The sequence below is a fragment of the Psittacula echo genome (assembly GCF_963264785.1).
Source record: "Psittacula echo genome assembly, chromosome: 3".
Classification (NCBI taxonomy): Eukaryota; Metazoa; Chordata; class Aves; order Psittaciformes; family Psittacidae; genus Psittacula; species Psittacula echo.
This window is the reverse complement of record NC_137736.1, coordinates 51,855,332-51,879,469: the sequence shown is the minus strand read 5'-3', so window position 1 is coordinate 51,879,469 and position 24,138 is coordinate 51,855,332.

The window sequence follows — 24,138 nt, the reverse complement described above, 5'->3', positions numbered from 1 at the left end:
TCTTAACATTTCTGTGGCGATTTTCTTGTTTGCAAAAATCCAAGATTTAGAAGTTCCTTCGAGAACAAAGGCGCTTTAAAGAGAACATATTTTTTCTTGAGGAGCAAAGAGATGGAAGTGCTTCAATCTTTCTCTGATATTTTTCCCCTAAGTGGATTTGCATGGTACATTAAACTAAATGGTATTGACTTGATATTAGGTCTAGACCTTTGAAGTATACTGAATGCTGTTCAATATTAAGTATTTATGCTGAATCAGATGCTTTGTTTTACTGCACCTCTGAGTTGGGCAATGTACCATAAGCAATAAAGAAATGCACCTATCAAAAATAATTGTGTAGAAGTTCCTGGGGATGAGAGCCAAGGGACCAGCCTCATTACCACAGATTTAGAATAATACTTTAACATAGTTCAGAGCTATTGTTATTGTCTAACGCCTTATAATCCTAGGAATCACTTAGACTTTGTTCTTTCTCTTTTCAGGAAGAGCTGGTTAGAGAGCTGGCTGCAAGATGCATGAGTCAGTGTGGCAGCCCAAAGCCTGCTAGAAGCACGCATCACCTAGTCCAGTCCTCAGCCACCTGCCTGCATGTTGATTAAATCATGATCCTCAATCCCTTTTCATTAGGTGCATGAGCACCACGTCACCTCTTTCTTAACACTTTAGTCTGCTTTTCAGGCATTTTTGCCAGCCACTCACAGGAGGTGCTTTCTTTCCTTTTATCATCCTGTTAAAACACCTAAAAATCTACCAGCCAAGAAGCAGCAGATAACAAACTCCAAGTAACCAATACAGTGTTTGTTGTCACATTTGTGTTCATTAATGGAGAAATGATGGTTAAAATGGGAGGGTTGAATTAGGTCCAAAATACATGGCAGGGGCATAAAAATATTGCAAGTGGCTTTTTGTGCAAATAGGAAAATGCAGTAAGTATGACAGGCAATGCTCCTAATTAGCAAAACTATTTATATTACATAACATCTGGGAGGGATGGCATGCATGAAATGTGTTTGGAATTATGTGGTATCTATAGTGCAATTTAAAAGCCATTAATAAGATTTAACTGAAGAATAATTCTATAAAAGCTAGAGAAATGACCTGGATTCCTGTATGAGCAAATAACTCCACTGCATGCATTTGGTGAGTCACCACTGCAAGCAGTAGCAGCCTCTAAGTTGAAACCCATGCTTTCTAAGTGGAAATCAGCATGCACCATCCAGCATAATGAAAAAATGACTGTTACTAGAGAGCACTAGATAATCAAATGAAAAATAATGTTGTTATATAACTATCATAGGATCATCTACTTTAATTTCCGTAACAGAAAAAAAGGAAACGAAATGTGTTAGTGAAAGAGTATCTCACAGAAGTCCCTGAAATTATTTGAACAACCAGGTAACAACTGCAGCAGCCAGTATGTAGAGTATGTATGTAACAAAAAAAATGGTTTTTTAATATTGGCTTTTGCTACTTTTCCTGATTTCAAAATGAACTGAGTTTGTAGAAATTCTTCCAACAGTCTTACTGATTTAGTGCATTTTAAACCATATCAACTCTGATGGGTTTAACACATCTTAACTGAAGCTTAAGTTATAGATTTGGAACCACTGTCTTCATGAAACAAAAACCATTTTCCTTGGTGTGTGTTTTATAATGCTGCGAATTTGTATTATCCATACCCCCAGCTTCCATCTTTATAAAAGCACATTTGCAGTATAGATAGACCACTTCTAAGGCAAGAATCACCATCAGAACCTACCTTCTTCATAAGACTATCCCCAGTGATGCTTTTGAAATGAAATCCAGATTCACTATCCATCCTTATCATTTGCCTGCTAGTGAGCCTTTGAGACAGCTCTGGGACAACCTTTAATTATGCTTTGAAAAAACTCAGCATGGCTTGAATAGGCTAGCATGAGATTCAGCCTTGGAAGGCACCATCTCTCCTGCCCCATGTCTGTATTAGTACTGCATGGCCACAACAATTCACTCTGAATTTGCCCACTTTCCACTTTCAGCATCTGTATCTATCTTCTTATGCACTGTTGACAGTCCTATGCGAAATTGTCAATCCTGATTCAGTCACAGCTTAACTGCTCATTTGCCCTGAACAGCAAGAGAACAGCAATCTTTCACCCAAGATTCTGTTTTAATCTATGACAGTAAATTGAAGAAAAATGGTCAAATAGTACAGGTCAAGAGTCTATCCCCTCCAGTCTGCAAGACCTGCCTGCTCAGGCAGTGCCTGTTTACAGTTAAATTTTGAGGCTGAACAACTGGGTATTTTTAAACTAGCTACTGCGATTACTGATTCTGCTCCTCCCTAATTTCTTAATTCAAGTGTTGTTTGATGCCACATCAAATGTCTTTTGTAAGTCACTATATCACACTGATGTTAACACAACAAGTAATGTGCTCAAGTATATACCAAAATAGTTAATGCTAATTTGATTGTCATTATAAATTGCCCTCCTTTATTGCTTATTAAGAGACATTTATACTGGACACTCCACTGTTTTGTTTGAGATAGCTAAAAGGTTTACAACGGCCTCGGCACCGTATTTATTCTCTGAAATTCAAGCATGACATTAAATCATTGTTTTTCTAAGGTATTTTAAAATGAACATTAATGACTGAGGAGGTCCCCTATAGAGCTCTTCCAATATTCTAATTTTAAGCAGAAGGCTTAGCTACCTAATTAAAGAATTAGCAAGCAATAAACATTTATGATACCAAGTTTCAGTGGTTAGGAAAAAACAATGAGCAGTTCTTGATGGATAAACTTGTTTGTTTCAAACATACATTTTCAGCAGAAAAAACTCCCACTTCCTCCAAAATCACTTATGTTGATAGATCACAGTATCACTTTATGAGAAAGTCCAGGAGAAAGGAAAAGTATAAGAAATATATGAAAGATTTTCCTCTGAGGTTTTTCCGTAATTATTTTATGGCAAGAGGCTGTATGAGAGTGCAGTGAAGTGATGTGCTTTGGAGCTGCTCTTTGAAGCTCTCAGCAGCAAGTGACTTCCTCTCCAGCATATGTTTTAAATGTTTTGCTGGATTACAGTCCACCTGCACAGAACTGTTCTGACCTTTTTACCCTTCCAATATATTAAACATTTGACCTGCTTTCCTTCCTGCAGTTTTGCTTCCGAGAATACTCTTGAAATAATTATGTAAATGTCATCTTAATGCATTTTCACTGCCATGTGCATTTTCAGCCCCCTTATGATGTTATCTTTTCAGAATGCCAGAAAAACGTGAACCAGATGTGCTTCACACAAAATACCACAGCAGGGATTTCCCTCACAGCAATCATGATATGGAAGTTCTTAAAGGCTTGCCATGAAGTAATAGGGCTATTTTTAGCAGCAAAAATATAACACATAAAATAAATAGAGTCTGAAGTATATTAACTATATACATATATATATATATACACGAATTTACTGTGTTGAATAATACTGGTCAGCAAGCAAATTCTTCAATGATGAAAGAAATCCAACCCAAAATTTCCTTAATATTTTAAAATTTGCCACTAGTATTATGGGTTTCTTTAATATTTACAGTTAGCTCATTTACTGCATTAATTTATAATATAAGGACAATTTAAAAGGTGAGTAACAAAAGCTGAGCTGTAGACTGCTGGCATCCCATATAATTGTTTATTGATATTCATTAGTCAGTTGATTCTTGAAGATGTGCCAACTGACTAAACACTGATTCTATATTTGATTGCTGAAGATCTTTGTTTTAGACCTCCTGGGTGAAAGCACAACCAAGCCTTTCAGTCAAAGTGTCTGTTGCTTGTGACAATTTGTTTATGTGTGTTGGACTCATTCCTAAATAGCATCATCTATTCACAATCCGGTTCCATAGTCAAAAATGAGACTAGTACTGGCTCCTTTCTATCACTCTTCAGCAAAGAGTAACTTTTATTATTTTACTTGCTTATATAGTACTCAGTGCTGTAAAAGCCACACTGGAACTGAGGCCTTTAGCAAATCCTGAAGTTCAAAGGATGGAACAGGACTCTGCAGATAATACTTTGCCATGTAACCCAGTCTTTTACCTACTAATGTTAATTGCGAGTGAACTACCCCATTCCTTCTTCTGCATTAATTCTATATCTAGGAGTAAAAACAGTAAGAATATCAATGACAGCTGCAGAGTGACTATAGTTTCTACTAAAGCTGCATGATATGGAGTGTATCCTACAATTTGACCCAGGGTATTATAGGGTGAAGCAGTGCCGGTGACATCTATGCTTCCATGCAGGTCTTTGCAGCCATTCATAATTTGTAAAGAGGTCTTTCTCATTTTTGCCACACAGATTTTGGGTTAGTTGGTTGTTCTTCTTCTTAGAAATGGCATGAACACTGTGAATACAAACAGGACAAAAAGGTGTAAAAAGTCGTAGAGGGTTACCAGCAAAACTCCTAGTTTGAGTCAATGCATTAAACTCCTCAATGTATAAAGCTAAAATGATTTTTTATAGCTTTTTGCAGATACATGGAGATCTTCTGCTCAGTGGTTTCATTCCAATTTTTTCCTTTCACTTTTTAATTATATTTATACTGGGTCTGAGCCTTGTCCCATAAAGCCTGACACAGATTTGGATCTTTTGACAAAACGCTGGAGCTGGCTGTGAGCTCACATGCATCTGCCATTAGACCTCTGTGAATTATAGCTGGATTAAGATCTGCCATGTCTTATTAGCTTAATGGTAGCTGCGTTAGACAAATCTGCACTCTAATGCACAGATTTCTTTAGTTGTTCATGACTCATTCTGTTGAAGCTTCTCAGGGTTTTTCTTAGCACCAGTTCTAAAGTTTAAACAAAACTGGTTAAGACACCTTGAGATGGACAAGTAGGACTGTAGTACAGTGTCCTCAAACCATGGTTTTTATATCTTCAATAAGATATAATTTTCTAAGGCAGAAAGAACAGCTTTAGCACATTTTAGAAATCTGTGGTAATTGTAAAACTTGGTTTTATTTATATGACTGTAATAGAGCCTAAACATTTCAGAATTGTTGCTGAATATGTCTGATTTGGACAAATGTAATTTCTGTGGGTAATGCCTGTTTGTAATGGAAAGAGAAAAATCAGTGCTGCGGACTGTGAAACAGTGACTAAACACTGCTGAGAGGTTTGACAGAGGTTTGACAAGGCTCTGATAGACTGGCAAGAATATTTCAGATAGACAGTGCAGGGGTGTAGTCTTGCAGTATGGGTGTAAAAGGAAGAGAAGCATGGGAATATGTCAAATTCTGATTCTCTGAAATCGCTGGCAAAATTCCCACTGAATTAAGTAGGAGCAGAACTTCATCCTACATATTAATGTGTATGCTTATTGAAATGAAAAAGTATTGAATTTACAATCCTAGATTACAGATTTTGGGCAAATTAAAAGTGAGAGTCCTGCACAGAAAGAACAGAATCTTAGTTCTGTTCTTTCATGCAAACACCTTCTGACACAGGTCCTCACTAACACTGCTATGCAAGATTATTTCCATGGTATCTCTGATTCAAACTGAAGAGATTCACAGGTACAGAGTATAATAATAATAAAAACAGGTTTGAAAAATTTTTGTAATAGGAACTGTAAGTCAGCTTAAAATCTAATTATAAGGATTTCTGGATAATATATGACTCTCCAAGTTACAAAATCATTTTTCAGCTGTCTTCAGAAAACACCTCTGAAACCAAGCCCATGTTCCAACAAGTCTGGCTTGAATTCAAGCCTCAAGGCAGCACTTCTAGCTCCCTTTTCTCCAAACCCTGACTTCACAGACAAATAACCTTACAAGGGAACCTTAAACAGAAGGTGAGAGTAGGCTAAGAGGAGCATAGTCTGAGAGGGCAGACTGTGCAGAAAGGAAATGAGACATTTCTTAAGCTGGTTTCATTCTCCAAGCCCTTTTCTAGTGCCAGATTGGGAGACTGGCCATGGCACCCTCCACTCCTCTCAACAGTCTTCACCTTGTGCTGCTCAACAATCAAGACATTGTGTTCTATTGGACCACTTGGGCTGGCAATAGCTTTTTGCTTTGTAAGCAAACAAGCTGTGCTTGCTTTTACTTCTTTGATTTGAAATAAATAGCATTTTAATTTTGAATACAAATAAAACTTAACATAGAAAAAACTGTGCTTGCAGATGCCGAGACATGCCCCACCACTCTATCAACTTTTTTTGCACTTTCCCTGCAGAAGTTGTTTCTGTCAATTTATTTTCATTTCAGCTGAGCAAAATGGGAAGGAAGAAGCAGGTTGACACAGATGGTTGTCAGCAAAGTGATGACTGCAGCTGAGAATGGGTGTACAAAAATATACAGCTTGCTAAACTGTGTATTGTTTAGCTTCCATGTGTATCAAATGTCAAAAGAAATAAAACTTGGAGAATATATTTAGAACTCTTTTTTTAAAGGTTGTTAAAATTGTTGTTGTAAAATGGAAGGGTGGTCATATGTAAAGGAATTACAATGCAGAACACAGAAAATGGAACAAATCCTGCATCCAAAAACTTCTAAAAACAGAACAAAGAATAGCCTCTTAAATGCAAAGTTAAGCCCCTAAATAAGTGATGTGGTTTTAGGGTTGTTTGGGTTTTTTATAATTGCTGAGCACCCGGAGTCCTAATTAGGTCACCCAGGGAGTGTTCATTGTTTGAAAATCAGACCATTAAGTCTGAATACAGATTTTTGAATCCAACCTTTAGGATTCTGCTTTTAAAAGGTTTCTTGGATCACACAAATGACCACAACATTGTGCTTCAATAGAACAACTAAACTTACCAAGGAGAAAAATTTAAAATGAGCTAAAATAGTCTTCCTCAAGTTTTTAGAGTGCTGCCAACTTCAAGGCAAGGGCAGGCTTTGTCCACACTGGAAAGCTGCAGCATTTTAACTACAATTGATCTTATTTTAACTTAGATCTATCTTGAACTAAGGCTAAGCCTAATGTAGACACACTCAAATCGATTGTAATGTTGCCTGTGTCAATTTAGCTAATTTAAATGTACATGCATTAGCAGATTGCATCAGTTCAACTAGACTGATCTTTAAATTGCTTTGTCTAAAGTTGTGTCATTTTCCAGGGAGCCAAGGATTGTGTTTGGAAGAGAAAGCTGCCAAAGCTACTTACCTTTCTCCTACCTGTCAACTCTGCAGAGTACTACCCCAATCAGTCAATAAATATGTAAGTATCAGTATAACCACTCATTAATTGATACTCATAAAACTGTGCTAAAATATTCCCAGAAGAAAAGCCATGGAGTTACACACATTTCTATTGCAACTCTACCAAAATTAGTTAAATTTTACCAGGCATAAATTTGGACCATAGCAGACATAAATCATTGTCAACATATGCTTTATAGTCAGAATTTAGGTAAATAAATCAGTGATGGCTTTTAAATGTTTTATATTCTTTCTGTTCTTGAGTTGCTGGCTCTATGAGCTCCAAAGAAGACTGACAACCAAGCATAAACTCATTTTAAATTGCATGTCCTTTTCCTACCAGCTTTCAGAGCAATGTAATCTCACTTTCATTTTAGTTGGGTAAAAACCAGGTACAGAAAATAAGCGTGAGATAATGAATTTCTCTTACTTTGCCTGATCATTAATAAATGAGGTTATTTTCTTTCTTGACTCTTGGAATTAGATGTGACACAACACCTTAACACAATCAGTTTGTTCTGAAACCCTGATAATAGGAACCCATCTGCTTAGAGACATAAAGGAGAATTCATTATATACCCAGTAATTACTTTCAATGCAACATAAAGAGATTGCATGTGCAGCTTCTTAGAGTTAAACATGTTGTCAGAAAGAATACCTTGATGTGTGGGAATAAGAGAAGCTCAGAAACGTGATAGCTAATAATGACATTTAAACATTTTTACAGGAAAAATGTATATTGTCCCTGTCCCTAACTGCAGAGAAACCCAACACCATTGTGCAGGATTCCCAAAAGAGCGTTCCTGAATACCTCTACTGAAGACAACCATTTTCTGTATCTAACTGCATTATAACAGATAATAACTTGTATAAAATGGACATTTTCTTATAAAATGAGGGAGGATAAAATGTCAAATTTTGAGATCCAAGTTCGATGCCTAATCCTTGTGGCTTCCCCTCAAAGCTGGCAAAGCCTCCAAGTGCTCTGTCAGGAGGCAGGTTTTGCACATGATTGAACATCAAGTGTTAAAGCCAAATAAAGTGTGGTACCTGTCAGATTCCAGAGCAAACTTTTTTTCTTTCCTTACTAGAAGAACAGGACCAAAGCATTGAAAGATGAAGTGAAATGAGCTGGGTCAAGTTGCCAGAAGAAGGTAACTGGAACTTAATCTGGGAGGAGATAGAGAGAAAATAACAATCCTTTGGTCTTTCTGACATGCCATCCAGATGGTCCTTGTTAATTATATTTCCTCTTGCGGTTTTACTTATCAAATATATACAAATATTTACAGTGGATGAAAATACAACTTTGTTTAAATGTCACTTTTTAATTGTGTATTATCCTTTGAAGAGTACAGTTCCAACACTTTTTTGATTATATTTTCAGCTTGTGAGCTGAAGTCCTCCAATTTTCTTTTCCCACTTCCATTTCATTTATATCTTTCATTCTAATGAAACATGGCATGCTAAAGGGCCATTATTTTTTCAAATCAGGCTGCATTTTAAACTGCTTAAATCTTCCTTCCAGCCAGGCATGAAGTTTCTAAGATAATTAACATGCTTGAGGTTGAAAATACACTTGAGTGGTTTGTCAGATCAGTCCTTAAATATGAGCTTGTGCCAATAAATTTAAGATGCTCTTTGTTGATTTGGCTCTTTACATCTAAGGCTTTCATGCTCAGTAAAAATAAGAATATTTCAGGTACAGTGCTGAAAGCATTTACAAGAGGATTCTGTAGCAGTTAGATTTTCCAAAAGATAATACCTTCTAAACATTATTAAATATCACTCTCCCAGAGGATTTACCTGTTCAGCATGTGTTGAATATAATTATTTGGCCTTAACAGAACTCTTGGCCTAATGACATTTTTCCTTCTTTTTTTAATTATACAATAAAAGCTCTCACATTTGCTGTAATTAAATATCCAGTGACACTTTAAACCAATAACATTAATGATAGATTTTTGACAAAACTGCAAGTAAAATCATCTCTCCTCCAAGATAGATGGCAAAGCTGCCACTATCTTCCTTGAGACCAGGATTTTGCTGTTATATAAAGCCATTACATACTGCATATATATAAATTCCTCCTACATTTCAATTTTTATTGTCAAGGGGATGATCAGACTTCCACTAGGTTGGTAGAAAGCCAATTCTGCAATGAGCAAATATATTACTTTGTCCCAGTGATTATCTAAAGACTGTGTACTTTCTACCCAGCATTTCTTGTTCATGACCAGGTCTAGGAGAAGCAAGGTTTCCTTGAAGTAGAGAGGGGAAAAGAATCCTCAGGATGATACATCTGGGACAGGGGTGAGGTGGAGGAACAGCTATGAGAAGGCTTTACTGGGATAGTTTGGGTTTCCACTGGTCCTACTGCTAAGTCTTAGCAGGTTCCTCAAGACAGGTGACTGGTGCAGTCACATGGGCCCCAGGGTCTATGAGGGTGGTGAGGTACTGGAACAGAGAAGTTGTGGCTGCTTCATGATTGGAAGTGTACAAGATCAGGCTGGTTGGGGTTTTGAGCAACCTGATCTAGTGAAAGATGTTTCTCCCCACAGCAGGGGCTTGGACTACATTACCTTCAAAGGTCCCTTCCAACATAAATCGTTCTGTGATTCTATGATTCTATGACTTCTTGAAGGTTCCGAGGATCCAGCTGATCCCTTCTATGCTGGTTCTGTATGCTGCTACCATTGCTGCCACATCCGACTGCTTCCACCCTCGCTGCCACCACAAGTCCCTCGTTCACCTGCTCCACAGCCCATCCCCAAACTCCTCTTATCTGGAGGACAAGGGCACAGAGAAGAGGTGCAGACGACTACATAGCTTGGGAGAGATGTGTCGCAGGAAGCTTGAAAAGCCCAGATCTAGTCTGCACCAGGGGGGCTGCATTTACCTTGGAGTTTACAGGACTCCTGGATGCTGTCTGAAGTTAAATTGAAATTTTTGCTTAATATTAAATGTGTCATAAAGGGATTATTTATAACTAGTAACACTTATCTTAGCATTTTTTAAAACACTTTAAAGGAATTCAGAAAGGCATTGTAGTTAAAAACAACTTTCTTCATTAATTGTTGCATTTTAATGCTGTTTCCTTTAAGATAAACCCTGTGAGTTTGTACAGTCATTCTGTGTAATCTGTTCTGCTGTTAAATACAATTGAAGAAAACTTATTAATAGATAAATGAGTTTCTAATATTAGCTGATATCAACAGTCTACTTTGTCAGTCAGGAAGAATGATGGATGGCCACAGGGGATATTGGAGATACAGGGTATGCAAACTGTACTGCCATCTACTATGATTAAGTTCTATCTTACATATTTCAGCATGAAAATTTGCCTTGGTAGTTTACCTATGTCAAATTAAAAACTCTTGACATGAAACCATGAAAACCTAGGGGCTTCTTTTCCTCTATTACAGAGATAGTGAAAATGCCCACCCAAACACTGTTTTAAAATACTACAGCCAGAAACACAAAAGTTGCCTAACTATAATAGATCAGCAACGGTTCCATTTTTGAGCAAGGACTGCTAAAATAACAGTAGAAATCAAAGCAATACCTAGCAACTAGTTTTGACCATGGGTATGGATTTTTTAAATGATGCCATAATATTGGATGTTCCTTTCCCATTAAATCTATGGAGCAATCTTTTTTGTTCTGTGGCTGATGTCAGTATGAATGAAAGAAGCAAAAGTAAGGCATCAAGGCTGGAAATCATTCAGAGTATTAATTATCTGTATGATATCTCCAACTAGAGAAAATTTCCAGTTCCAAAAAATGCTCATGATGCAATGGAAAGAAAAATCCTAGGAGAACATTAGCTGTTCGTTGTTTAGGGAATTTAACCTCACAATTCAAGTAGAAGGAATTAATAATCTAAATCCATCTGTGCCATTCTGAATATTTACCTCCTGAAGTTGGCTAACAGAGATAAAAAACCATGTGCAGGTTTCCTCTTTTAAAAAGAAATAAACAAAGAGGTTTCCAACATCCAAAGGGCAAAATCCAGGCATATTTCAATAGTTTAGGAGCAGAGCCAGGTTCATACTAATGTGAATGTGAGATTTCTGTGTTCTGTTTCAAAAGGCTTTCATGCCAATTTAGGAACTAAAAAAAAAAAAAATCCCAGCATAAATTTAAAAAATTAATTTGAGAATAAAATAATATTTGTGTTTGTAAGAATTTATTCATCTAATTGTTCGGGTCAAAACCATGTATATTTACTGGTTTAGAAGAAATGTGAGTACAATTCAGTCTGTTTCCCAGAGGTAATGAAGGAAAGTTTTTCCTGCATCTGGATTGAAGGGGTTTTTACCCTTTTCAACAAACAAATCAGATCCATTGGGAATCCAGAGCAGTGGATATGGTGTTTTATTGTAAGCTCATACAATATGAAATGTCATCTTTCATGATGACATTTCAAAATCAAACTCTCTGCCAATGAAAAATCTGCATTAAGAAAATATTTTCAAATTCTCACCAACATAGTGTACATTTAGAAAATAAAAAGTCTTTCCACTTATAAGATGTCATGAGGTCTCCATCCACAGTCCTGGCAGTCATTTTTGTGCTCAATTTTAATGTCTGAAGCAATTCTCCTCATTCAGGCATAGACCTGTCAGATACTTTTAGATAATCATTATCTTCAGCTGTGACAGCAGGCCACAATGTGCATCACAGAATTAGATTTTATTTTGCCTTGTGTTGCCACATAACCTGACACATCAACATGAGTTCATTTAACTTAATTTATCCTTCACTGGTTTTGGAATGAATATTAGCAGGAAGTCAATACGTATTTTCTCATTGTGGTCTTTAAACTCTCTAGTTCTGTGGTTCCGGTTCTACCATTCTGGCAATATACCACCCCTCAGCAAATTTTTTTCTTTTCAATCTTTAATTAGTTTCTAATGTCTTTTTTGATCCTTGATAAATAAATCTGTAATTTTGGGATTAAGTCTTCAAAATTTCACCAAATACTAGTTTTGAAGCCTAAATCAGTTTTTCACCCTATGGAAAATGTCTCCTATACAGCTATAATGTTGCTATCACCATGTATCAGGAGCAATCTGAGAAAATCACTCTTCTTTTTATTTTTCAGTAATACAGTTATAAAAGAAGGCAATTTTATAACACTCCATAAGATTCTGTGTGATCCTTCCAAATAAACTTCCAAAGGTATCCATCAGGCCAGTTATGAAATCAAACTCTTTGAGCTTGATACTGCCCTGCCTGTGGAGCTGTGCCTCTCACTTAGATTCAAGTTACATCTATTTGCATTAGATCTGCCTCTTTCGTGCTTTTCCCTACAAAAATGAGAATATTGACAGAAGTGGCAGCATAAGTCTGTGATCTTTAATTTTTAAAGGGACCGACCCTTTTTCCACCTCTATATAGACAAATAGATAAGGAGCCTTTTCAGGTACGTGTTCTGTGGTCTGTAGTGCTGTAGAAATCATTTTGGTATTATCCAGTTTATGAGCCTATCTGTCTGCTGATTTTATTAATTCAAATAAGGGATAGTTTAACATACCAAGCAATTACAACTTAACCCTGTGAGATTTACAGAGTTTAGAGAACAGTATCATAAGCTATCAGCAGTATCAGTGGCAGGCTTGATTTTTGGGGGGAGGGAAGGAAATACAGAAAGGTCAAAGACTAAATCATAGTGTTGCAGAGGGAGGTCAGTGGGGTCACAAGGATTTACTGCTTTCACAAAGGACACTGCAATCAGCAATCTGCTGTCATGCTGCATGTATTGCTCTTTAAGTGCGTTTGACACTGATGCATGGGAAGCAATCTGAGTAAGGAGCTAAAAAGACAGTTACTACAAACATGTGAAAAGCATACTGCAATTGTGATGATGTTAAAACAGAATTAAAACCAAAACCTTACTAACAACACCCAAAAAACCCACAAAACCCAATCCAATAGACGAAAACACTATTTGCTATTACAGATGTCATGACATAATATACAAAGGAGGCTAAAGCAAACTCGCTTAAATTATAAAATTAGTATCATTAGTACCATCACAATATGAGTAAAAAGTTGGAAAACCAATGAGCAGCAGGGACCAGCATCAGAAAATGTTTACCTGAATAAGCATTGACCCATTTCATTTGTCTCATCAGTCTAAATAGTTTGTTTCCTACTAGGCCACATGAATCCTAACAAAATTAGATATATTTTTAGCAATGATATGTGAATAAGTAAATTAGAATCAACATGAGGGCTCACATCTGGAGCTGATCTGCAGAACCAAAAAATGACATGGGTTTACATGATTGATTTTCAAATGGACAGGGTTAGATCAGACTTGAGGGCTCAAGCTGCCCCATTCCCCAAGCCCAGTGATAATTGTAGCCTTGCCATTAAAGTTTTAATTGAATGTCAGTGATGGGTTAGGAGTCAGTACTTGCATGAGTGGCACACAGCCTGCCTTAGCCTTAGTCCAAACCTTATCCAAACAAACTTTCATCCTAACAATGCTGCTTCTTAAATCACAGAAATAAATACACACCTGAGCTGAATTCATCTACCCAGATGAAGCCCCTTATTTAAACACCAAGCTATCTGGACAGAAATGTGTTTATCCTACATCCTTTTCTTTTTACCTCTGTGAAGTACAAAATATTTCTACAGTAGTTTGCTCAGGCTTCACTGTTGACACATAGCTCTACCATGTGTCACACCAGTATCTTGCAATGTTGATATGACTCTTGTCAGAAGTATGACATGGCATATACAGCTGAGAGGTGACAGTTGATCTGAAGAGCTGTAGATTTGCATCTTTTGAGAGGGGAGTTTGAGAGCATTTCCTTTCATTTATAAAAATGAAAAAAAAATTAAAATTGTACACAACATTCTGTGCTTACATATAAAAATATTAAGTGGTTTCCTTCAACAGAGTATTTATGGGGGTTTTTGTTCCCTTGTGAGATCAATGGTCTTGACTGAAAACAGGCTACAGCATAGGCTCAGGCTGCTCGACCTGCCCAAAGGTGAACACCTGGGAAAAGCCCTGAAGAACTGTCCCTGAGCATGTTTCCCATGAGCAGTGCAAAGGGCTGGAGGCCTGACCCCACAGAAATCACTGGCTTTATTAGGGCTAAGATTTCCTCCCTGATCTCTGCAATCAAACAGCTAGGGTTCTTAATTCCTTTTCTTTTTCTTGCTGGTAGTAAATTTCCAAAATTTCCAGGTCCCTACAGGTTTTGCAGACTAGGCTGCAAGCTTTAAAATCAGTCCGGCCAGATCTCTATTTTAAGTCTTCAGAAGCAGGAATTTCTTTTTTTTTCCAAGTCAGGTAATTTCATGGCTTAATGCTCCCAGTCAGAAGTGGCACTGCACTCTTACAGTTGCACAAACATAAAATGAAAGAGTCAAAATCACTGCAAAGATTTGGGAGAGCAATGGTCACTCTCTCTACCTCATTGTCTCAGCAAAAAGGATATTTGTATTGATTCTGCCTCTAAGAGTAATGGAATTAAAACAATTTCACTCATCCCTGTTCTCTCTTTTGTGAGCCCTATCAGATGCTCTCAGACATTTGATGCTGAGAAATGCACTTTGCACTGTTACTCAGCAGCACTCAAAATCCCTAACAATACCACACCGTAACTGGGTGAAATCCGAAGCTGAATGCTTCAAGGGAGCATTATTACTAGTAGGCTTTTTTATCTGAAACTATGAAATCCAATAAAAATGGTAGAAATTTAAAGTGCAAGGAAGAGAGGCATTGAAGTCTGAGAGTATCATTAAAGAATAATATTAGTTTTATGAGATACTTTGGTCAGGTTGCAGCCCATCACAGAAAAGGCACTGAGAATTTTCAAAAACATCCAAGTATCTCAGAAACATAGTGTAGACTTCCAAGCTGAAATATGGCTTTAGTCTAATTTAAAGTATTTAGTCTAATTTAAAGTATCTCATTAAAAGCCACTGACCCCCAGGCCATAGTCTTGCTGCTAAATGAAAGGAGAAAATGCAAAAAGCTGGGAACAGAATCCAGATAAGCTGCAGTATCCCTTGCAAATATTTACCTGTCAGTACCTACATTATCGCTATGCTAAGAGATCCCATCTCAGAGTATAGCCTCAGCATCCCAGACACTGCACAAACACCTACAAGGAAATTGTTCTTCTGAAGATCTTAGACTTAGAGGGAGACTTAGACAAAGGCTGGTATCTGAATGTGTATGTTTCACTTTTGAGAGCCTAGAATTTCAGATATATCCTGTGCTCGTAGCCCCAGTTAAAGCTACATTACACAACACATTTGAAAATTTCATAACAAAGGGCAGAAGCATTTCAGTTCAGGGGCAGGGTTATTGAAATTTTACTATGTGAATAAGGAAATGATATATCAGTGTGAAAAATACAGCTGAAAGGTTTTTACAGCTTCACACAACTGCTACTCATGGAGCTGTTAAGAACTAAATGATACAGAAGCTACTCTGAACCTCACTAGTATAGATGACTAAATAATACTCTTTGATGGAGCAGATTGCGTATTTCAGCAATACCAAGAAAAACAGGTTCTTACCTGTCTTTGTGAAAATTTGAAGTAATCCCAGGCAGAAATTCACATTACACAGCAGCAGTATGTTTACCACTACACTGTCACTGCTGCTTGGACAGTATGTGCAAAAAATATTTCCCAAGAATTCACATGCTGTATGTCATCCTGCTGTCTACCTTTCTTTAAAAACAGGAGGGAAAACTCTACCCTATAATTAGAACTTCTCCTTCATGGTGCGGGCATAATTATGGGAACCAAACTTGCATTCCGCAGCTACTCTGTAAATGCACATCATCTTGTCATTATGAATACACATTAAATGTATCAAGTTGTATTTATACCCTTCTTCCTGCAATTTAATATACCTACAAAAACACCCTAATGTGAGGATGTGAAGAACTTGTGAAAGTACATGAATCAGACCAGTCTCAGCTCAGCTGTTAAGAGCCCCATGAGACATACTGTACACCACTACCTGGAGAAAATCCAGTAAGGGAAGAAATAAAATGATCTTCTGCAGTGTTGTGAATCTCCACTGTGTAATCTAGGCCTACAATTGCCCTAGTAGTCTTATCTACCCCAGGGCTATTAAAAGCAGCAAGTACTTCATTTATGTAGTCTTTGACCAGGAGAACTAAGTACCTTTTTGAAAAAGCCATGAAGGTGAAAGACTGCATAGCACGCAGGCAATCTCGTTTATGTTCTCAATCCTTTCATCCCTTTTATGTTACTTCATTCATCTACAATATATAAAATTGGAAAGAAATTGGAAACTGTACCATGCTTAGAAATTTTAAAAAGCAACAATAGCAAGATGGTGTCTAATAACAGGGACACAGGAACATGATGTGATTGCTAGGTATAATGAAACAATCTCACAGTTTAGACAATGCTGTATCTATCATGAGGCTTTCTATTGTAATTTTGGGCAGGGAAGTAGATCTAACAATTCAGTGCCAAATACAAAAAGAGGAAAATAGCTATTGATTAAATAGCTCAAAATTTAAAAGGCAAAATAGATTTTTACATTATTTGTCACTTCTAACATTTGCATGGGTATGTTCCTATTCACAGAGGTTCCTGGAGCTTATGTAAACACCCACTCTGCTACTAAGTTTATTATCCAAAAAAATCAGTTCCTTGGCTTGCAAAGGTGAGAGCTAAAGCATTCCTGAATCTATTTATCCTTCAGATTTTCAGATGTTCAAGTTTGTTTGCTTCCACAGGCAGTACTGCATTCGCCTTCAGTAACTTGGGGACTCAGACTGGAAAATCTGACACAGGTTACAATAATAAAAGTTAAAGAGTGACAAAATGCATCTGGTGAGTTGCAGCAGGATTGCTTGGAATAGTTCCAGGTTGTTGATGTCATTGCTCTATGATACCTCCAGCTGTATTAATATACAGTGCATAAGGATGGCTGTAGCAGACCAGCCCATGGTGTTAACTAGTCTGGTGGCCTGTCTCTGGCAGTAATCAGCAGAGAGTAATGAGGGAAAATTTGCATGACACAAGAAAGGCTAGGACAGTCAGGATGCACCTCCTCAGCCTGAAGCAGTCAATATTTAAGGGACCGTTTGGGGCATGTTATATTTAATAATTGATGCAACCTCTTCATGTGTTTGGCCTCCATATATCCCATGGAAGAGTTGCATGCCTTTGTTAGATTTGCTCAGAAAAAAAGGTGTTTTCTTTAGTTCTGTCTCAAAAGACATCATAATTCTTCTTCTGTGAGAAAAAATGTTGTTGTTTACTAGTCCTCTTCTTCCCTGCCATATTCCCCTTGCAGTTGCCTTTTCCCAAGCCTAGAAGTTCTTCTTCTAGGACTTCCCCATTCAGGTACAGACAGGGCCTACTTTTGCGTTTGATCAACAATTATCTACACACTTTTCTTTTACGCTTACAGACATTAAATTTTATGTCATTTCCCTGATCAATATAGTACACATGAACTTCATTGCATGCTATTATCCTTCTGTTACTCTCCTAATCACAATTACATCTAACCAGCCCAGTATTTTGCCACTGTGCTGATACTTTTTTATTAACAGCAAACTTTATCATCTCACTGTTCAGCCTCCCTTACAGAAAACAGGAAAATATGTGGAAACAATCCCCCTTCCATTTACAATACTGACTGTTTGATTTCCAGCCAATCATATAGTCTTCTAATTTAACTACTCTCCCACACTGCAATTTCTGGCAGTATAACTGACATAGAAATCAAATGTGATGATCTGTAGTCATCATGTTTCCTTCTAATTATTCAATAGACATCCAGGAAGCTTTTTGCTTCTCTAAGGAAAGATTGCAGAAAGTTAACATCCTTTGGTTGCCTTCTTTCAAGTGTAGGGAGCTTCTGTTTCCAGCCATATTGAGTGAGAACAGATGCTCATTGGTAGCTAGAATATTTGATTTCACAATTATGTTAGCTAAAGTCAGCTGTCCAAAAGTGTCAAGTCTAAAGCAGTCCTTTAAATGTCCTCTGTCATCAGGATGGAGAATGGCTTCAGAAGGCACTTCATTTCACCTCTGGATGGACATCATGAGTGACCCCATGGAAATACAGTCCCTATCCATCTTCATTGAAATAAAAGGATCCAGACAACTTGATTAGAAGATTAAACTTCAGACGTGTAGTGCAATGAATCTCATCATGTATGCTCCCAGTGAAGGAAATACCACTGGTGACAGATATAACAGCATCACCTTAAAACAGCAGCTCTAGTACAGGTGTGTGCTGCTCTGTGACCCACATGTCTTCCTCCAGTGCCCTCTTAACTGCTCCACCTCACCCTTCTCTGTGTCTCTTCTTCCCTGACTGAATGCAAAGCAGCTGCCACCACATCTTGTACCATGATCAATACATACAGACTGGCCAGCGAGGACAAGCATGTTGTTAGGCAACAGGCACGCAGGACAGAAATCTCTATTCCTGAACCCAAAATTATGTCTTTCCTCATTGAAATTTGTTCTTTTTCCTTTCCACTGCTGTATATTTTTATGTCTATAAAATTAGTAGAAACTTCTTGTTTCTATTTCAGATACAACTGAAGCTATATAATAGGTTTCAAAGTTACAGACACAACTGAATTAGCTTCATTTCACTGGGAAGTCAAGCTAAAAAGATGTGTCTCAAGCATAATAAATGATATATTTCTAGCATTGCCTGTTCTGTACTCTCCTCCCATCCTTTTCCTGTGATGCCCATTTTTCAGAAAGCAGATAAGAGTGCTTGGCTAACAAGCATGTAGAAAGTCCATGAAATAAGTCTCTAATCTGAGAAACAGGGTCACGTTTGATCTTGAGTTCTTCTGATAGAGATTGAATTATTAAAAGGCTATTGTCTGCTTTAGAGTGACATTCTGTCTGAACATACTGTACTTCGCGCAATTCATAAAGAAAACCAATGTAATATAACTTAAATAAAAATAGTAACATCTTTAAAGCTCTTCACCCTGTTCATTTCATAATATTCTACCCATAATCCACTTCAGTGCTTTCACTTGTCATGGTTTAACCCCAGCCATCAACTAAGCACCACCCGAATGCTCACTAGCTATTCCCACATTGGGATGGGGAAGAGAATTGGAAAAATTAGAAAACTCATGGGTTGAGATAAGACAGTTTAGTTAAAGCAAAAGCCATGCATACAAGCAAAGCAGAACAAGGAATACATTCACTGTTTCACATCATCAAGCAGGTGCTCAGCCATCCCCTCAGCCAACCCCAGCAGGGCTGTATCACACATAACAGTGACTTGGCAAGACAAATGCCATCATTTCAAACATCTCCCCTTCCTTTCTTCTTCTTCCCCAGTTTTATATGCTGAACATGATGCCATATGACATGGAATAGCCCTTGGGTCAGCTGGGGTCAGTTGTTCTGGCTGTGTCCCCTCCCAGTCTACTCACTGGTGGGATGAGCACCAGAAAAGGCCTTGGCTCTGTGTAATCACTGCTCAGCAACACTGAAAACATTCCTGTGCTATCAGCACTGTTTCCATCGCATATCCAAACCACAGCCCCATGCTAGCTACTACGAAGAAAATTAACTTTATCCCAGCCAAAACCAGCACATCACTAAATAGTCAGTCCGTTCCTCAGGCTGTGTTTGTGGGTATTTCACACTGCAGTGGGGAACAAAAAAGATTAAATATAAGCTTAAAAAAAAAAAAAAAAAAAAAGCCAATGACATGTAGTTGCAGCTAATATAAGTTACATTTTATAAAAACGAGTTTTCAAATACACGATGTCTTACGGTGGTTTCCCCCTTTTTCTAACTTAAAAACCTTTTTAAAACACAATTAGCATTATTCTCATAATTACAAATTACAAATATTTTAATAAACCCTTTTATTCATACATGTATATTGGATTTACATGAGTTACTTGTAAGATAAGTTGACTTCTCTCTCTTGGGTAAGTATTTATATACAAGGAGTTTTATCTTTGCTTTCTTAGAGTGTCTGACAATATTTTCACATACATTTAAACAGATTTCTTTGCAGGGGCAGTGAAAAGGAAGAAAATATTGTGCTGTAGAATTTTCCTGCCATGGTGCAGTAGATGAATTTTGTCCTTTTTTTAATCATTTAGCATATACTTTATTTTTGGCTTTATGTTTATTTATGTTTGAAAGTTTAAGTCAATTTGGATTTCACCAACAGAAAATAAATTATTGCTGCATTTAGCATGCGTGTGTGTGTATATATATATATGCATAGTCTGTGGATAATATTTTTTTTTTGTTATATGTTAAAAAACAGGCCCAGATTACTTCTTGTCCTGAAATAATCCGTGAGCAGGAGCAATGAAAATCAGAGACTAAGCAAACGTTTTCTTAAGTCTCAGGATGCCATGTTTACACCATTTTTAGTGTGGTTTTATAAAACTCCCCACAGATAGTGGGTAGTTATAATTTTGCTAGCATACTTGTGATGTATTGGCACAGCTGTGTTCTGTCTACCTTACGCAACAAGGGAAGATCCCCTGCCTGGCTGGCCTTCACTACTGCTGTGCTGTCCCAAGGATTTTTCCCTAGTCTAAGTGCTGGCAAAGAGCCACTGTCACTTCCTGCATAGTTACCTGCCATTGCACTCAGCATCTGCAAACTGCAGACAGTATTACTGGTATCTTCTGCAGAGTAAGGAACTCTCTGCCCACAGAGAAGAAATGAAGGTTTAGGGATTCCTGAAGATATACTGTTGTCACAAAGACATTTTTGAAAGCCATCACTATTGAAATAGCTGCTTGACATAAAAACCACAAATCCAGCTTATAATGCCAACACAGAAAAGTTTCAGATGTCTTTCCCAGGAAAACATAGGATCACAAGAAATTATTATATTGAATATCAATATTACAAGGCATTGAGCAGAACTTAGTCTTACAGCAGTAAGGAGAAGCAGACATAGCTTCAGTCCTCAAAGCTGGTGGCAGTTCAGGAAATTAGGACTTCTACAAACAGACATGATGAAGTAAAACCTGAAAGCAGCACAAGAACTGAGTCAGACCAAGGACAGTTGGGAAGAGCAGACACAGCCTTGAATACCCAGCTTCTGGGCAGCATGAGTATCCACATCTGTAGGTACCACCAGTTTCCACAGGAGTGTGTGAAATGGTGAACTGCTCATCTGAACCCTGTTCACTAGAATTACAGTTTGAAAATAAAAAAAAAAGGGTACTGTATGTCGTGGCATTCACTTAGTTTTGTTTAATTTTTAGCGCACACTGGGTATCTTTGTGTCTGGGGAGGTGCCATTTTGAGTTTCACGCCTGCTCCCAACTAGCAAAACTATTGGCTGCAGTGGGAGACTCTGTCCCAGATTAGTTTCCATGTGTGTGGTTGAACACCCTCAGCACTCCATCAGAGACCATTGCAGCCCCCCAGCCCACCTTGCAAGCCTTCCCTTTGAACTCAGTCTTGTGACTCCCTCAGCCTTTGCTCACACATTCATGATAGAAAACCTTAGAATGGACACATGCCTGTGGAGGGATACGGGGGAAGAATGTTGAATGTGATGAATGCCACTTACAGCTTGAATGGCTGCTACCTAATTATTTTGCCTTTCTTGGACACTACAGCTTTCATGAGGTTTTATTGACTCCTTTTAAAAGCATTCCACAGTAACATACTTGGCATATTTTACAGTAGCCTTTTCAAGTATGAAGCACAGGATTTCCATGCTATTTTATTTCATTTTTATGAACACAAACGCTGGCTGAATGCCTTTAGGAAATAAATAGGTTGCACCATATCAGTAAGTCGGAAATACAAGATATTGTCAGCCTTTAAAGTTGTGAACTTTGTGCACATCTGCAGGGATAAAAGAAAATAGAATTTGGAGGTGGTAACATTTCAGCACAGACCTACCCTTTCCACCCACACTGCATGTGCACCCAGCAATGAAAGATGAGGGGAGCTGGGAGTTCTAACCCAGCACAGATTGTGGGACTCAAAGGATATTGTCACACCAGTCAAACCAAGAGCCCTCGGCAAGACACTGCTGCAGTGCATCACGATGCAGTGCTTCTTAGTGTCAAGAAGCACATGAGGCAGCATAAAAAAACAACATTCATCATCTTTATGGGATCTCAGTATGCTTAAGAATGGCAGCTTGAAATTATGGTGGAGAGAGCAGGGCTCAGAGAAGAGAGATGGAGGAATGGTAAAAAAACAACTTTCCTTGTGCTGCTGTGTCTCCAGTGCTGCAGACACAGTTCCTTCCATAGGAAATCAAAATGGTTTCTGAAAGCCCCTCTTCAAGCAGTCTTGCTCCAGCAGGGTTGCTGTCCCGATATTATGCTTCTAGAGCTTTCTAAAGGATAATTAGCCTTAAAGTTTTAAAATGATACAGTTGCAAGGTTTAAGGCAGAAATCACATGTATTTTTTAATAAAATGCTCTAAAGGGCAAGAATAATATCACAGGAGTTCAAAATTATAATTTCAAATTTTCTCTGTTGTCTCAGTTTTCCTTTAGCCTTAATTTTGTTCTAATGTTTTCTTATGTGCAGTTCATGATTCCACTGAGCTTGAATTTTTGCTAAAAATTAGTTTTACACAGCAGAAATATGTTTTTTTAAATTTTCCCTAGACATGCTTCTTATAGGCACAGGACTTCAGAACTTCAGAAAAAGTATTTTTATTAAGTATTTTTAGTAAGAAACAATACTCTTTGAAACATTACCTTTGACCTTAAAATTCATCAGAAAAACTTATATTAAGAACAAAAAAATGAAACTTGCTCCATGAGGAGATACATACATCATATGTTTAAATGATAGCATGAAATATTTCATTAAATTATTTTTTATAATTTTTGTAACAGAAATGCATTAAAAGCTACACAAAACACAAGCAATACACATAATGTTGCAATAAACATTTAAAGATTATCTATCTGCTGTCATGCCATTAGAAAGCATCTCTTATCTATCAGCCATTCTGGAGCAAATTTGCTTCCAGAAGTGAATAGGAACCTTCTTCAGTCCTCCCCTAAGTTCAGTTCCACCTTTCCCATACTCTCTAGCTTGGCTTTTGAGGGTCTAGACTGCAGAAGCCTCCATGGAGTCCTGTTGTCACACATTTAACAAATACCTTACTCATCACTGGCTGTTCTCAGGACACTAAAAGACCCATTTGCCAGTCTACTGGAAGGCCCTCTGTGTTTCTTTGGCAGACAGTGTGTCATGCACACTGTGCAGGTATGATCTGAGGCAGACTCTGCTCAGCAATCTCTATCCTTGTCACCGAACTTTACCACCTGTCCTTTGATGTCCCAAAAGCAACCACTGCTGTTGTTCTGCAGACGCTCTGACATCAGTTAAAGAGTTCAATTTTTTCCAACCAATTGTTCAGCCTTCATTCTCATCAGAGAAGATATCTTTTATTTTTTTGCCTGAAGTCCTGTGATTTTTTACTTCCCTTGATATTCATTACAGCCACTTTGGAAAAAAATTATTATTTTTCATTTAAGAGAAAAAGGTTGCATGTTCCTGTAGTAGTGACCATCATAAAAGTTGGCAAAGCTACCAGGGTGGTGAGCTGGACATAGTGACAAACCAGAGAAGTACACTTTTCTGTTCATAGATTCAGTAGCCTTTTCTGAGAAGAGTCATTGAGTATGAGACGGGCAGCACTATGGGGCAAGGGAGAGGGGGAAAGCTCGACGCACGCATAGGCTTCCACAGCCTTAGAGGACAGCAGAAGGTTGAAAATATACATGTATCTCAATGGCCCAAACATACTAGTGCTCATACTAAAATAGCTGCTGACTGATGACTTTCAGGCAACAGTGTTCACATGCTTCTGCCCAGCATGGGAGATGCTGAAGTGCTGACTCAGCAGATCTGAGGGAGCTTCGCACAGCTTCCTGAGAAATTGCCCATTGCCATTAGCAGTGATGGACTGTGTCCTAACTGAAAT